Source organism: Dasypus novemcinctus, chromosome 14 (genome assembly GCF_030445035.2).
Source record: "Dasypus novemcinctus isolate mDasNov1 chromosome 14, mDasNov1.1.hap2, whole genome shotgun sequence".
Classification (NCBI taxonomy): domain Eukaryota; kingdom Metazoa; phylum Chordata; class Mammalia; order Cingulata; family Dasypodidae; genus Dasypus; species Dasypus novemcinctus.
The window spans coordinates 91,548,012-91,563,979 of NC_080686.1; the positions used below are offsets into that span (position 1 = coordinate 91,548,012).

At 42.7% G+C, this 15,968-nt stretch overlaps 1 long non-coding RNA gene across 10 annotated transcripts in view; it reads left to right on the forward strand.

The window, feature by feature from the left end:
* LOC101412618 (uncharacterized) overlaps window positions 1-15,968 on the forward strand; it is a 405,636-nt gene that overhangs the window by 349,866 nt on the left and 39,802 nt on the right. Inside the window, exon 10 of one of the 10 annotated variants that reach the window (XR_011645693.1) lies at window positions 15,847-15,957. The exons of the other annotated variants lie outside the window; for them this stretch is intronic. This is a non-coding gene — a long non-coding RNA (uncharacterized lncRNA). The remainder of the gene's footprint in view (window positions 1-15,846; window positions 15,958-15,968) is intronic. 10 annotated transcript variants of the gene reach the window in all.

Here is a 15,968-nt window from a genome sequence, read left to right on the forward strand (position 1 = left end):
GGTGCATTGGTTGCTTTTTGATCCCATTCCCGTGGCAGATTGTGAGTTTGGGGTCTTCTGCCACCATCTTTGTAGCACGGTTTCCATTGTTTGTTTTTAGGGAATACTGAAGCTGGAAAGAATGTTGAGTTGCCTTTAGCTAAGCCATTGGCCTTCAAATCATTTCCCATCTTGTCTTTCAACTTGAATGGTTACCATGTTCTAGTCTTCAGGCCTTAGAAGGGTAGCTCAGGAAATGAAACTGACACCTTTTCTTTGCATACCTGACCTGGTTATCAGGAGACATGGATTCTCATCTAGTCTGTTACTCTTGACAGTCTTTGTGCAAGCCAGTTTATCTCTTTGTCCTGAGGTCTTCTCATGTATAAACTAGACTAAGCAGCCTCAGAGGGGATTTTGATGAGAAAATAAAATGATTGTCATGCTGGGGTCTTTGCAAAGCAAGACTAATGAGGTGATAATCAGATGGTGCCATGAATATTTTCCACAATTGCAATGATAATAAAATCAATGGCAAGAACATTAGGGAAGACAGGGTGACTTCTTTGGGCTTGGTTATTAACCAATGAGGACTGTGGATTAGATGGTAATGGCCAACTGGGGGTTGGGGTAAAGCTACTGTTTTTCTTAATCAGGCAGTGACCTCTTCTGGGGAAAGGAAGAGGAGAACAGGGTCTCAGCATTGGGGGACTCTTAAAACACCTGCACCAAGGAAACCAATATTGGTGTGGATGGTCCCCTGGGAGAGAAACTCTCAGGGTACATGCTTGCCCTGCGTAGTCAGATGGAAAACAAAAATGAATAAACCGAAACCCAAAATCATTTGCAGCTTAGCAGAACTCCATGGGAGAGGATCCCGAGAAAGCACTGATGAAATCCTGTAGATCGGTTCCCTGCACTGTGGTGAGGACTCTGGTAGTGTAGGAGGTCCAGATCCATGAACCGAACACCACCCTATGGGGGGATGGCTCAAGAAAGGCCCCAATGGGGAAGCTGTTTTAGTAGATTCCTAACTGGAAGTAAAAAGAAAGGCAGTTTAAGGTGGACTAAGAGTGATTCAGAGGATGATGAGGTCTAGAATAGCAAGTGACTCTATTTTGGGGCAGGAAAGAAGCCAGCTCCTACTGCAGTCTTGCCAGATGGCCTGGAAGTAATGAAAGTCAGAAAACATGTTTCTTCTTCACCAAAAGCTGCCATATTCCTCTGTTACTTCAGCCATTTGGAAGGAAGAGGAAGGGAAACCTCAAGGAAGTCTTCTTGGTGACTCTAGACACCACTGCATTTCTCCTTTCTGCATCCTCAAAGGGCTTAACCTATGTTAGATAATGGAACACTTTAATAAGACATGTGTACTGCGCAGTGCTGTAGAACACTTTCTATAGGCTTCCACTTAGACAACTCATGGATGACGGGAGATGCAAGGCTGATTGAAATTGTAGTGTTCAGCCCTTTGTTGGATGGGATCAGAGAAACTAGACTGAGAGAGGGAAGGGACTTGCCCAAGGCTGACTCAGAAATACAGTGGCAAGTCTGTGATGAGAACTGGGTCTTTTGACCATTTCCTCTTTCTCATCAGCAGTTACTCTTCTACCACACCACTACTCCAGCCTCCCATGGCATTCTAGATCAATTAATAATATGAATAATACCTTCATGGTAGGTTGATTAATCATGTGGCATTTATCTTAGGTACTTACTGTGTGCTAGTGCCTGCCCATTCATTTATTCAACAAATACCTATCAAGTAAGCAAAATAGAAGATGAGCCATTGTTAAAACTCCCCAATAAAGATAAAACTAAACCTGATAAGAACTCTGAATGGGATGAGAACTCTGCTATAAAAGATGCTCTAAAAGGCTGCAAGGGTAGTCTTGAAGTTATTAGTCCAAGGAAGTCTTCCCTAAGGAAGGGTCAATTCTATTCATCTAGTTGCTCAAGCCCAAAATCTTAGTCACCCATACCTCCTCCCCTGTCTCACATCCTACTTCCAGTCCACCAGGGAATCCAGTTGGCTCTGCATTTGAAATGCATCCAGAATCCACTTTCCTCTCGCCCTCACCATACTATCCCCCTCACTCAGATCCCCACAGTCTCTTGCCTGTATTGTTAGGATCTGGTCTCACTTCTCTGTGGTCTATTCTTCATAAGCAACCAGAGTCAGCTTCAGATCATAGAACTCCTCTATTCCCAACTCTCCAGGGCATCTCATCTTCTTTGGACAAAGTCAAAGTGCTCTGTACCCCACCACCTTCCCAACCACATTTCTTAGCCTTCCCTGAGTCTCTCCTCCATGCCCCTCACACCACTCACCCTGCTCCAGTCTCTTGGGCCTCCTTGCACTTTCTCAAATGTGTGGCCACCCCAGGGCCTTTGCAGTGATGATCCCTTCCACCTGAAACGTTCAGTTTCCAGGTAGCTGTATGACTCACTCCCTCTGTGCAGAAGTTGCTACCAGAGAGACCTGCTTGAATCCCTTGTTTTAAAAGGCAGCCAGGGAAGTGGACTTGGCCCAATGGATAGGGCATCCGCCTACCACATGGGAGGTCCACGGTTCAAACCCTGGGCCTCCTTGACCTGTGTGGAGCTGGCCCATGCGCAGTGCTGATGCGCACAAGGAATGCTGTGCCATGCAGGGGTGTCCCCATGTAGGTGAGCCCCATGTGCAAGGAATGCACCCCATAAGGAGAGCCACCCAGTGCAAAAGAAAGTGCAGCCTGCCCAGGAATGGCGCCGCACACATGGAGAGCTGACACAACAAGATGACGCACCAAGAAGAAACACAGATTCCCGGTGCCGCTGATAAGGATAGAAGCGATCACAGAAGAACACACAGCAAATGGACACAGAGAGCAGACAACTGGGCGGGGGGGGGGGGGGGGGAATAAATAAAAAATAATTCTTTAAAAAAAATAAATAAATAAAAGGCAGCTATCCATCCCAAACACTCCCTGTCCCCTACCCTGTTTTATTATTTTCTGGAATATACCACCATCTTTTCTGCTATGTTTACTCATTTATTATCTGAATAAATATGAGCTCTGTTAGAACTGGCACTTTAATGTTTTATTTCCCGCTGTATCTTCCAGGCCTAAAACACCCCTTGACACATATCAGCATGCTGATATTTATTGAATGAATGACTAAATCTATGAATAAATGCATGTCATGACAATTGGGGTGATATGGAAAGGATTGCTATGAATCCCTTAAGTAATGAGAGGAAGGAAGAGCATCCTCAGTAGGGGAAAGTATGGGCAAGATACCCTGACAGGAGGGAACATGGGGACACAAGAGCCGAAAGGTGACAGGTGCTAAGAGTATGGACTAAGCTGTGCTGGGGAGGTGAGTAGGACCCAGTCAGGATGATCCTCATAGGAGTTCTTCATCCAAAATATCAAAGTACCACTGGAAGCCAGTGATGTGTTTTAATACCAATGCAGTGGTGTGACCAGATTCCCATTTTTCAAATATCTCTCTGGCTGAACTCTGGAGAAGACACTAGAAGGGGTCAAAGAGATATAGGAAGTCCTGGTTGACTTCTGCAATGTTCTAGGCAAGAGGTAATGGAAACTTGGATGAGGGCAGTGATGGAGATAGGGAAAAGTGGGCAGATTGGTTATTTGGAATAAGTATACATTGCTTTTAAAAGAGAGTATGTGTGAGTCTATTATTGCTGCTATAACAAATTACCGCAAGCTTAGTGTCTTAAAAATAACACAAATTTATTGTTTTACATTTCTGAAAAAGGTCAGTGGGGGCTGCATTTCTTTTGGAAGCTTGAAAGAAGAATCTGTTCCCTTGCCTTTTCCAACTTCTAGAGACTGCCAGCATTCCTTGGCTTGTGGCCCCTTCCTCCATCTTCAGTGTCAGTAGTATGACATATTTGACCTCTGCTTTTATTCCCACACCTCCTTCTCTGACCCTGAACCTCATGCCTCTTTCCTCTAAGAATCTTTATGATCACACTGGACCCAACTGGATAATCCAGGATCCTCTCCCCATCTCCTGATCTTGAAGTTATTCACTTCTGCAAAGCCCCTTCTACCATGGATGATAAAAGTCACAGGTTCTGGCATTTAGGAGGTCGTCATCTCTGGGCAGCCATTGCCATGTCCTTTACAGTAAGGTTCTAGTGGGGGAGGCAGCAAGGGTCTCCCACTTATTCTACACCTCTCTTGTCCCTTCACCATGCCAGACTAAAGTCAAGTTCAACAGGGTTTGCTTTCCCCACTGATTCTACCAAGTCTGTTCCCTTGGCTGTGGTTTTGCTGTATGGTAGATAGGGACAGTGGGAATCTGGTTCATCCATGCATGAGTGTAACTGATTAGATGATGAGACATTTGGCTACCTTAAGAGAGTCATAGTTAGTCCTGCCACTTACCTGTACTTTTTAAACTTTGTTTACTTAGATCTTCAGAGCACTGGGCAGAAATCACATCATGTAAACACTCACTGTGGGCCTTCATGATTGACTTATTCTTTTTTTTTTTTTTAATATTTATTTATTATTATTATTTTTTAATTACATTAAAAAAAATATATGAGGTCCCATTCAACCCCACCGCCCTCGCCCCCCACTCCCCCCACAGCAACACTCTCTCCCATCATCGTGATACATCCATTGCACCTGGTAAGTTCATCTCTGAGCATCACTGCACCCCATAGTCAATGGTCCACATCATAGCCCAGACTCTCTCACGTTCCATCCAGTGGGCCCTGGGGGGATCTATAGTGTCCCGTAATTGTCCGTGAAGCACTATCCAGGACAACTCCACGTCCCGAAAACGCCTCCACATCTCATCTCTTCCTCCCGTTCCCCACACCCAGCAGCCCCCATGGCTACCGTTCCCACACCCATTCCACATTTTCTCTGTGGACATTGGATTGGTTGTGTCCATTGCACACCTATGTCAAGTGAGGGTTTAGATTCCACATGGGTACTGGATGCACTCTTCCCGCTTCTAGTTGTAGACACTCTAGGCTCCATGTTGTGGTGGTTGACCTTCTTCAACTCCATGTTAGCTGAGTGGAGTAAGTCCAATAAGTCAAAGTGTAGGAGCTGAAGTCTGTTGAGGCTCTGGGCCTGGGTGTCATATTATCAGTCCAGAGATTCAAATCCCCTACATATATCTTAAACCCAGCACCAACTACAATTCCAATAAAGTAGCATGCAAGTCTTGTGAAAAGAGATCCCCTCTGAGTCCATTTCCATCACGCAGAAACACCAGCTCCAAAGAAGGGCCATCTGTCATGGCAGTGAACCCCTTCTGCCATGACCATAGAACCCGTGGGTCTCTTTATCCCTCAAAAGAACCAATACCTGGGGTTGTATCTACCTTATCTGTCTCTTAGACTCTGTTCAGTTGTACATAGGGCTATTCCTTCTGACAACCTCCAGACTCTTTTTTAGAGACTCACAGCCTTATAATCTCATTTCTCCTTTCCATTTCCCCCTTACATTAGGTCAAACCGCTTCCCGAAGTCATGTTATTATATGTAGACAGGTATATTCTGCTGTTCCGCATTGAATCTTTAATTCAAGGTCATTTTCTAGTTGCTTCTTCAGCTGGTATGTGGTAGTGATCCCTCGGTGCCAGGGAGGCTCATCCCCGGGTGTCGTGTCCCACGCTGGGGGGAATGCATCACATCTACACGCTGAGTTTGGCTGTGAGAGTGGCCACATTTGAGTAACATGAAGGCTGTCAGGAGGAAACCCCCAGGCACAATGCTACTCTAGGCCTTGTTCTTATTGCAGGTGCATAGGCTCAAAAGTGTAGCCATTAGTATCAAGAGCCCACTGTTGGGCCCTCCTTCCTTCCTGGTTCTTGCCGTTGCACCTGGAAGATTGCCGCTGCTCTCCCAGGGCCCACAACAGTGACCCCCCCGGCCAGGAGCCCAGTACCCCCCCAGCTGTTGTTTTTAATTGTTTCCACTATGAGTATATATAGACATTACCATATACCCTGGGCATATGCCCTGTATAACTCCCTGTCAACCATATATATCCTGTCAATAACATCCCATATCAGTATTCCTCCACTGCCATTGTAGAACCACTCTGTGATCCAAAACTTCCCGTAAAGTGAATCCCAACATAATGTCAGCTTCAGAGGAGTCTTAGATCACCAAAATTCATATATACAATATACAGTATTTCCCCAGATCCACCATAAAACCTTTTCCCTTCCACAGCAATAATCTTTTAACTTATTCATATCATATTTCCTGAAACTGATGTACAGATTCCGAAACTATAGTTTTCAAACAAGGTAACATTTGTGCTTACTATGTGGTCCATACTTTAGGTTGTACAGTTTTCTAAATTTTTTAGTTATCCTATGTTTTGTCTTATGGTTTTCATTATTAGTCTGTCGTCCCCTATATGTTTTTGGTGTAATATTAGCTGTTTTATATTCATCCTCGTGTACTCTCACATAAGTCCTCTTTTGCCCCCTTATTTACCTTTGTTCCATCCATTGCACGTCCATTTTCCCCTCCCCTTAGGGCCCACAACGCCTGCCAATCTAATGCCCTGGAAGCCGTCCTTTCTCACGAGAGATACAGTTCTCTCTATTCGACGGCATTAGTCTTCCCCAGGATATGGGTCCACCCCACCCAATGGTAGAACCCACCTTGGCAAAATGAGCCTTCAGCTATTCCCTCCGGAGTCCGTCCCGCATCAGACCATACCCCCTGAGCGTCCTAACCAGGTGACCCTCCTATTTATACTTTGATACGTTTTACTCAACATTTAGTTCTCAACGAACTTCTGGCACTCTCCCATGTTTGTATGTTGCCCCTCCCTCCCACCTATTTCTTGGACCATATTACCCCTCTTCCCATCCCCAGCCCCCCTCAAGCCCAGAAAACCCCACCCGAAGGTAACCCCTTGCCCCCATTTTGTCCCTTCTTTGTGCTCATACTTACCCCCAGCTCATCACAGATTCCACCCCTACAGACATTAACTCACATCTTTCCTCCACCCCCCGATTTCCAGTAAGCCACTTTTCCAGACTCTAGCTCTCTGAGGCAGTTAACTTATTTCATATCATTGAGGTCATATAGTATTTGTCCTTCAATGCCTGGGTTGCTTCACTCAACATAAGATTCTCAAGGTTCATCCATGTTATCACGTGCGATTGTAGTGTATTGGTTCTTACAGCTGAGTAGTATTCCATTGTGTGTATATACCACATTTTATTGATCCACTCATCTGTTGATGGACTTTTGGATTGATTCCAACTTTTGGCGATGGTGAACAATGCTGCTATGAACATTGGTGTACATATATCAGTTTGTGTCCTTGTTTTCAGATCTGATGGGTATATACCCAGCAGTGGTATTGCTGGGTCATATGGCAAATCTATGGATAATTTTTTGAGAAAGTGCCAAACTGTCCTCCAGAATGGTTGGATCCTTCTGCATTCCAACCAGCAATGGATGAGTGTTCCCCTTTCTTCACATCCTCTCCAGCATTTGTATTCTACTGTTTTTTTCATGGCTGCCAATCTTATGGGAGTAAGATGGTATCTCATTGTAGTTTTGATTTGCATTTCCCTGATAGCTAGGGATTTGGAGCATTTTTTCATGTGCTTTTTAGCCATTTGTATTTCTTCTTTGGAGAAGTGTCTGTTTAAATCTTTTTCCCATTTTTTAAATGGGTTGTTTATCTTTTTGTTTTCGAGATATATGAGTTCTTTATATATGCAAGTTATAAGTCTCTTATCAGATATATGGTTGCCAAATATTTTCTCCCATTGTGTGGGTTCCCTTTTTACTTTCTTGACAAACTCCGTTGAGGTGCAGAAGGCTTTAATTTTGAGGTAGTCCCATTTATCTATTTGTTCTTTTGCTGCTCGTGCTTTTGGTGTGATATTCATGAAGCCATTTCCTATTACAAGGTCCTGTAGATGTTTCCCTACACTGCTTTCTAAGGTCTTTATGGTCTTGGCTCTTATATTTAGGTCTTTGATCCATCTAGAGTTGATCTTTGTATAAGGTGTGAGATGGTAATCCTCTTTCATTCTTCTACATATGGCTATCCAGTTCTCCAGGCACCATTTGTTGAATAGGCCATTCTCTCCCAGTTGAGAGGGTTTGGTGGCTTTATTGAATATTATATGGCTATATACATGAGGTTCTATATCTGAACTTTCAATTCGATTCCATTGGTCTGTGTGTCTCTCCTTATGCCAGTACCATGCTGTTTTCACTACTGTAGCTTTGTAGTATGTTTTGAAGTCAGGAAGTGTGATTCCTCCTATTTCGTTTTTCTTTTTCAATATGTCTTTGGCTATTCGGGGCCTCTTTTTATTCCAAATAAATTTCATAGTTAGTTTTTCTAGTTCCTTAAAGAAGGCTGTGTTGATTTTTATTGGGATTGCATTGAATGTGTAGATCAGTTTTGGTAGGATAGACATCTTAATAATATTCAGTCTTCCTATCCATGAACAGGGAATATTCTTCCATTTATTTAGGTCTTCTTTGATTTCCTTGAACAATCTTGTATAGTTCTCGATGTATAAGTTTTTTACCTCTTTAGTTAAATTTATTCCTAAGTATTTGATTTTTTTATTTACTATTGTGAATGGTATTTGTTTCTTGATTTCCTCCTGATCTTGCTCATTATTGGTGTATAGAAATGCTACTGATTTTTGCGCATTGATCTTATAACCTGCGACTTTGCTAAACTCATTTATGAGTTCTAGGAGCTTTGTTGAAGATCTCTCAGGGTTTTCTATATATAGGATCATGTCATCTGCAAATAATGAAATTTTGACTTCTTCCCTTCCAATTTGAATGCCTTTTATATCTGGTTCTTGTCTCAGTGCTCGAGCCAGTACTTCCAAGACAATGTTAAATAGGAGCGGAGACAATGGGCATCCTTGTCTTGTTCCTGATTTTAGAGGGAAGGATTTCAGGACTTCGCCATTGTAAACAATGTTGGCTTTAGGTTTTTCATATATACTCTTTATCATGTTCAAAAAGTTTCCTTGTATTCCGATCTTTTGGAGTGTTTTTATCAGGAAGGGGTGCTGTATTTTGTCAAATGCCTTTTCTGCATCTATAGATATAATCATGTGGTTTTTTTCTCTCAATCTGTTTATATGGTGTATTACATTGATTGATTTTCTTATGTTGAACCATCCTTGCATACCTGGGATAAATCCCACTTGGTCATGGTGTATAATTCATTTAATGTGTTGTTGAATACGATTAGCAAGTATTTTGTTAAGTATTTTTGCGTCTAGGTTCATTAGAGAAATTGGTCTGTAATTTTCCTTTCTTGTGGTGTCTTTGTTTGGCTTTGGTACTAGGGTAATGTTGGCATCATAGAAGGAATTAGGCAGTGTTCCTTCTGTTTCGATTTTTTGGAATAGTTTCAACAGGATTGGTGTTAGTTCTTTCCGGAATGTTTTGTAGAATTCCCCTGTGAAGCCGTCTGGCCCTGGGCTCTTCTTAGTTGGGAGATTTTTAATGACTGATTCTATCTCTTTGCTTGTGATTGGTTTGTTAAGATCATCAATTTCTTCTTTCGTCAGTATGGGCTGCTTATGTATTTCTAGGAATTTGTCCATTTCCTCTAAATTGTCATTTTTGTTGGAATATAGTTTTTCAAAGTATCCTCTTATGATAGTCTTTATTTCTGTGGGGTCAGTGGTGATATCACCTTTCTCATTTCTTATTTTGTGTATTTGCATCTTTTCTCTTTTTTTCTTTGTTAGTCTCGCTAAAGGTTTGTCAATTTTGTTGATCTTCTCAAAAAACCAGCTCTTGGTCTTGTTTATTTTTTCAAGTGCTTTCTTATTTTCTATTTCATTTAGTTCTGCTCTTATCTTTGTTATTTCCTTCCTTCTTCTTCCTGTTGGGTTACTTTGTTGTTGTTTTTCTAATTCCTTCAAATGTGCAGTTAATTCTTCAATTTCTGCTCTTTCTTCTTTTTTGATATATGAATTTATGGCTATAAATTTCCCTCTCAGTACCGCTTTTGCTGCATCCCATAAATTTTGGTATGTTGTGTTATCATTATCATTTGTTTCAAGGTAGTCATTGATTTCTTTTGAGATTTCCTCTTTGACCCACTGTTTTTCTAAGAGTGTGCTGTTTAATTTCCAAATTGTCGTGTGAAGTCTGGGTCTCTGTCCCTTGCAAATTTCCAGCTTGACTCCACTGTGGTCAGAGATATTGTTTTGTATGATTTCGATCTTTCTGAATTCATTAAGCCTTTCTTTGTGGCCTAGCATATGGTCAATCTTGGAGAATGTTCCATGTGCGCTTGAGAAAAATGTATATCCTGCTGTGTTTGGGTGTAATGATCTATATATGTCTATTAGATCCAGCTCTTCTAATATACTGTTCAAATGTTTTGTTTCTTTAGTGATTCTCTTTTGAGATGTTCTGTCCAGAGTTGATAGTGGTGTATTAAAATCCCCCACTATAATTGTAGATGCATCTATTCTTTCACTTAGTTTTTCCAGCATTTGCCTCACATATTTAGAGGCACCCTTGTTAGGAGCATAAATATTTATGATTGTTCGATCTTCTTGACAAATTGTCCCTTTCACTAAAATATAGTATCCTTCTTTGTCTCTCACAATTGTTTCGCATTTAAAGTCTATTTTGTCTGATATTAATATAGCTACTCCTGCCTTTTTTTGGTTGTTGTTTGCTTGTATGATTGTTTTCCAGCCATTCACTTTCAACCTCCATGAGTCTCTGGGTCTAAGATGTGTCTCTTGTAGGCAGCATAAAGATGGGTCGTATTTCCTTATCCAGTGTCCCATTCTGAATCTTTTGATAGGTGAGTTTAATCCGTTGACATTCAGTGTTATTACGTTTAGAGAGTTATTTATGGTAGCCATATTTTGGTTGGATTTGTGTTTGTTATATTTTGTTTGTATTATTTTATTTTCCCCTTCTATTTTTGTCTTTCTTGTTGCTTTTACACTCTCCTCCATCTCTGACTGTCCTGTTTTTTCCTTTCTTCCTGCAGAATTCCCTTAAGAATTTCTTGAAGGGGAGGTTTCTTGTTGATATACTCTTTCAGTTTCTGTTTATCTGTGAATATTTTGAACTCTCCATCATTTTTGAATGCTAGTTTAGCTGGATAGAGTATTCTTGGTTGGAGATTTTTTTCCTTTAGTACCTTGACTATATCATACCACTGCCTTCTTGCCTCCATCGTTTCAGATGAGAAATCAGCACTTAATCTTATGGAGCTTCCCTTGTATGTGATGGTTTTCTTTTCTCTTGCTGCTTTTAGAATTTTTTCTTTGTCTTGAGCATTGGATAATTTGACAAGTATATGTCTTGGGGTGGGCCTGTTGGGGTTTATGACCAGTGGAGTGCGCTGTGCTTCTTGGATATGTACATCTGTCTCTTTCAGTAGATTTGGGAAGTTTTCATTCATTATTTCCTGCAACACTCCTTCTGACCCCTTTCCCTTCTCTTCTCCTTCTGGAATGCCTATAATACGTATGTTTGAGCGTTTTGCATTATCATTCAGGTCCCTAAGTCCTATCTGGATTTTTTCTACCTTTTTATTGACCACTTCTACTATCTGTTTGATTTCCAATGCACTGTCTTCCACATCACTAATTCTCTGCTCTGCCTCTTCTAGTCTGCTGATATTTGCTGCAAGTGTATTTTTGATTTCTTGAATTGTGGTGTTCATTTCCATCATATCTGTTATTTTTTTGCGCATGTCTGCAATTTCCCCTCCAATTGTTGTCTTCACGCTGTTAACCTCTTTCATTACTTCATCAAATTTGTCAGTGATAAATGTTCTGAGATCTTTCATGGCTTGTGCGAAGTCCTGCCCCCCTTCCTGATTTTCAGTTTGTTGGTTGGATTCAGCCATGTTTTCCTGATTACTGGTTTGGTTTGTAGATTTTTGTTGCTGTCTTGTCAACATTTTTTCTTGACGGGTTTAATCAGTTCCTTAGCTTCTTTGTCTAGTCTTGGAGATTAATTAGCTGTTGTTTTTGCGTAAGTGTTATATCTTCTCTTTGTCACTTTGTTCTTCTTATTCCAATTTCTTATTGCTAGTTAAGCTCACTTTAAAGGAAAGTATTAGTGCTGGGGAAAGTCAATTGTGTAAGGAAGGAAAAAGTGTGAAGTAGTATTGGTGATATATGTTTACAAAGCAACAATATGAGTTCTGGGAGGATGGAGGTTAGATCATGTAAATTGTGTAGAGTTATAGTAGTAGGAAAGTACCTATAATGAGGTAGATGACTGAATATGGGAGGAATATGGTACGTACTAAGAGGCTATTGTTTTCGTGGGAGAGGGAAAGAGAAAAGAAAGGTAATAGTTTCAGGGACGAATACCAGATGGAAAACTAAACAAAGGTATTAGAAATTAAGAGTTAGACACTTTGTGGATCAAAGAAAGGGAGATGGAATATAGGAGAGATAGCAGATGGTGGAGGATATCAAGTTGTAGGGGAAAGGGGATAGTGTAGATAGGCTAAATCTATTCACAGAGAAATGAGGCAGTGGAGGGTGAGGAAACCCAGCAAATGTGAGGTATTTCCTGTAGGACCTATTGTATTGTTAAGGTAAAAACTATAAGAAGAATATTGGGGACAAGAAAGAGAGGATTAAAAAAAAAAAAAAAAGAACATCAAGAACAACAACAACAAAAAAAAATAAAAAAATAAAAAACAAAAACAAAAACAAAAAAACAACAAAGAACAGAAACCCCGCAGCCAGGCTCGGCTGGGCTCAGCTGGGCTCCGGTCCCCCGCCCGCCGCCCGCCGCGGCTCGGCTGGGCTCGGCTGGGCTTGGCTTTCCCGCCCACCGCCCGGTGCAGCGTGGCTGGGCTCGGCCCCCCCGCCCGCCGCGGCTCAGCCGGGCTCGGCCGGACTCGGCTTCCCCGCCCACCGCCCGCCGCCGCGGCGCAGCGCGGCTCGGCTCTCCCGCCCGCCGCCCGCCGCGGCACGGCTAGGCTCGGCTGGGCTTGTCTCCTTCGCCCGCCGCCCGCCGCGGCACAGCGCGGCTCGGCTCTCCTGCCCGCCACCCGCCGCGGTGCTAGCTTCCTCAGCTCCGCCTACCCAAGGAGGGAGTCCTCCACACGTAGCTGGGATCTCCGTGTATATTTCACAGATGGATCCTCTCTGTTACCTTCCCTCCAAATCGATGTCCAGACACCTCCGGACCAGGAAAAATCCCGAAACAGCCGGTCCCAAAGAGTCTCCGACGCCTCCCAGCCAATTCCCCCCAGGAGCTAGTAACCGGGAAGTTCACTCAGCCGCCATCTTGCCTCCCCCTCCTGAAAAGTCCCAAATTATATCTTATAGACCAGTCCTTTCCGTTACCTTCCCACCAAATCGATGTCCAGACACTTCCTGCTCTGAAAAAATCCTGAAAAAACCTGGTCCCGGAGAACCTCCAGCGGTGCCCAGCTGCCTCTTCCCAGGAGAGACGGCAAGGCAAGCTCACTCAGCCACCATCTTGCCGGAAGTCCCCCGATTGACTTATTCTTGACCAGGATAGTTGTGGCTTTCACTCTTTCTAGGCCTACTGGGACTTGGTGCTTCCTCTCAACTGCTTAGAGAAAATTAATAATATCACAGTAGAGCTCCCGAACTGTTATCTGTCTATAGAGCACCCACGATGTGGTGGCTTCCTATTTGTGAAGATCCTTTAGCATCACTCCTAGCATCACAGGACCAGCACAGGCTAACAGAAAGTGCTCTGGACCTGTAGTCTAAGAAGAGACCTCACTCTGCCACTCAAGAGTGATTGCAGGTGAATAATGGTCCAAGCTCTAGGCATGGCCTTCTTCAGCTATAAAAAGTGAAGAATGGGAAGCGGACTTGGCCCAGTGGTTAGGGTGTCCGTCTATCACATGGGAGGTCCACGGTTCAAACCCTGGGTCTCTTTGACCCATGTGGAGCTGGCCCATGCACAGTGCTGATGCGTGCAAGGAGTGCCCTGCCATGTGGAGGTATCCCCACTTAGGGGAGCCCCACACACAAGGAGTGCATCCCATAAGGAGAGCCGCCCAGCGCAAAAGAAAGTGCAGCCTGCTCAGGAATGGCACTGCACACACAGAGAACTGACTCAGCAAGATGATGCAACAAAAAGAAACACAGGTTCCTATGCCACTGACAACAATAGAAGTGGACAAAAAGAAGAACATGCAGCAGAGAACAGACAACTGGGGTGGGGGGAAGGGGAAAGAAAGAAATAAAATAAATCTTTAAAAAAAAAAGGTAAGAATATTCATTCTTCTTTTTCCTTGGGATTGCACTGAGAATCCTTAGATGGCATTCCCTACATCTTGTTTCCAGAATAGTAGTTTCAAACAAAATCAAGAGAGGTTAATAAAAAATTTTCCATTGCGCAACTATGTTTAGGAAATGCCAATTAATATGCTAATCAACATTGTGACTCTCCAAGACAGGTATAATGTATAGTATATTGTATAGTATATGACAGACATACTTGACCATAGAATTTTTTCCTTTTAGTGTATCTTATTATTTTTAAAAATTTCTCTCCCCTTCCCCGCATTGTCTGCTCTCTGTGTCCATTTGTTGTGTGTTCTTCTGAGTCCGCTTACATTAGCCGGCAGTACTGGGAAACTGCGTCTCTTTTTTGTTGCATCATCTTGCTGTGTCAGCTCTCCACGTGTGCAGAGTCACTCCTGGGTGGGCTGTACTTTTTTTTTTTTTATGTGGAGTGGCTCTCTTTACAGGGCACACTCCTTGCCCATGAGGCACCCCTACACGGGGGCGCCCCTATGTGGCACAGCACTCTTTGCATGTGGCAGCACTGCTTGTGCACCAGCTTACCTCACGAATCAGGAGGCCCTGGGAATCGAACCCTGGACCCTCCATATGGTAGATGGACACTCTATCAGTTGAGCCACGTCTGCTTCCCTTATTGTGTCTTATACAACTGCTGTTCCATGGAACACATTCTGAAAAACACTGAATCAGAAAATGTCTATAGGCTATGAAAATATATATTGTAAAGCATTATTATTATTATTCCATATGATGACATGGTGGGTGAGAAATGAAGTCAAGCTCCACTTGCACGAGTTTCATTGAACTTGAAGTCAGGACTACTGAGTTCCAGTCACAGTAAAGCTACTTCCAAGCTGCGTAGTCTTGGACAAGTTATTTCATTGCCCTGAACTTGGTTTCCTCATCTCTGCAATATGGATAATAATTCCTGTACTGTCTACTTTGTCAAGCTATTGGGAGAATCAGATGAGATAGAGGACATCAAAGAAGAAAACATCTTCTTCTTCCACTAAGTCCAACCAAAACAAAACCCAGCACTACCAGCATGCTCCTGAGAATGACTAGAAAAACATAAATATTTCTGGTTGCACCGTCGCTGCACTTAATCTTAACCAATGAGCAGCAAATTAACATTTAGTTTATTTATTTGAGCAACTGGGAGTAAAACCAAGGGAGTTACTGGCTGTTGGCTAGAAATCAAAGTAAACAAAGAATTAATTGGCACTAAGGCTGTGGAGAGTGCCAATCTCTGACATATATATAGAAAGAAAAGCCAGGCACCTGGAAAGTGTGACAGAAAGAATGAAGAAGGCAGAGGTAAAAGAGTATCTGAAAATACAAAACTGTAGGGTGAAGGCTACATAATAGCTGATGGTGGTGACAATACCCCAAGCAAGTCATTTAATCGCATTGAAGGTGATATTTCAGTGAGGGTCAGTGGGGCAGTGGCAAAGTCCTGTGGGTCTTTGTAAAGGACCTATTAGGGGCACCTGTTTCATACCAGGTCAGCGAAAGTCAGCTGTGTTGATGTGATGATGATTCCCTTTCTGCATCCAAACTCTTCTGGGTTTTGTTTCTCTTTAGGACTTTGGACTGTGACTAATTCAGCCTATTTCACACTCAACAAATACCTCTTGAATGCTTACCTTGGAACAAGCCTCTGATGATGACAATGATGATGATGATGATAATGATGTTAGTGCTAA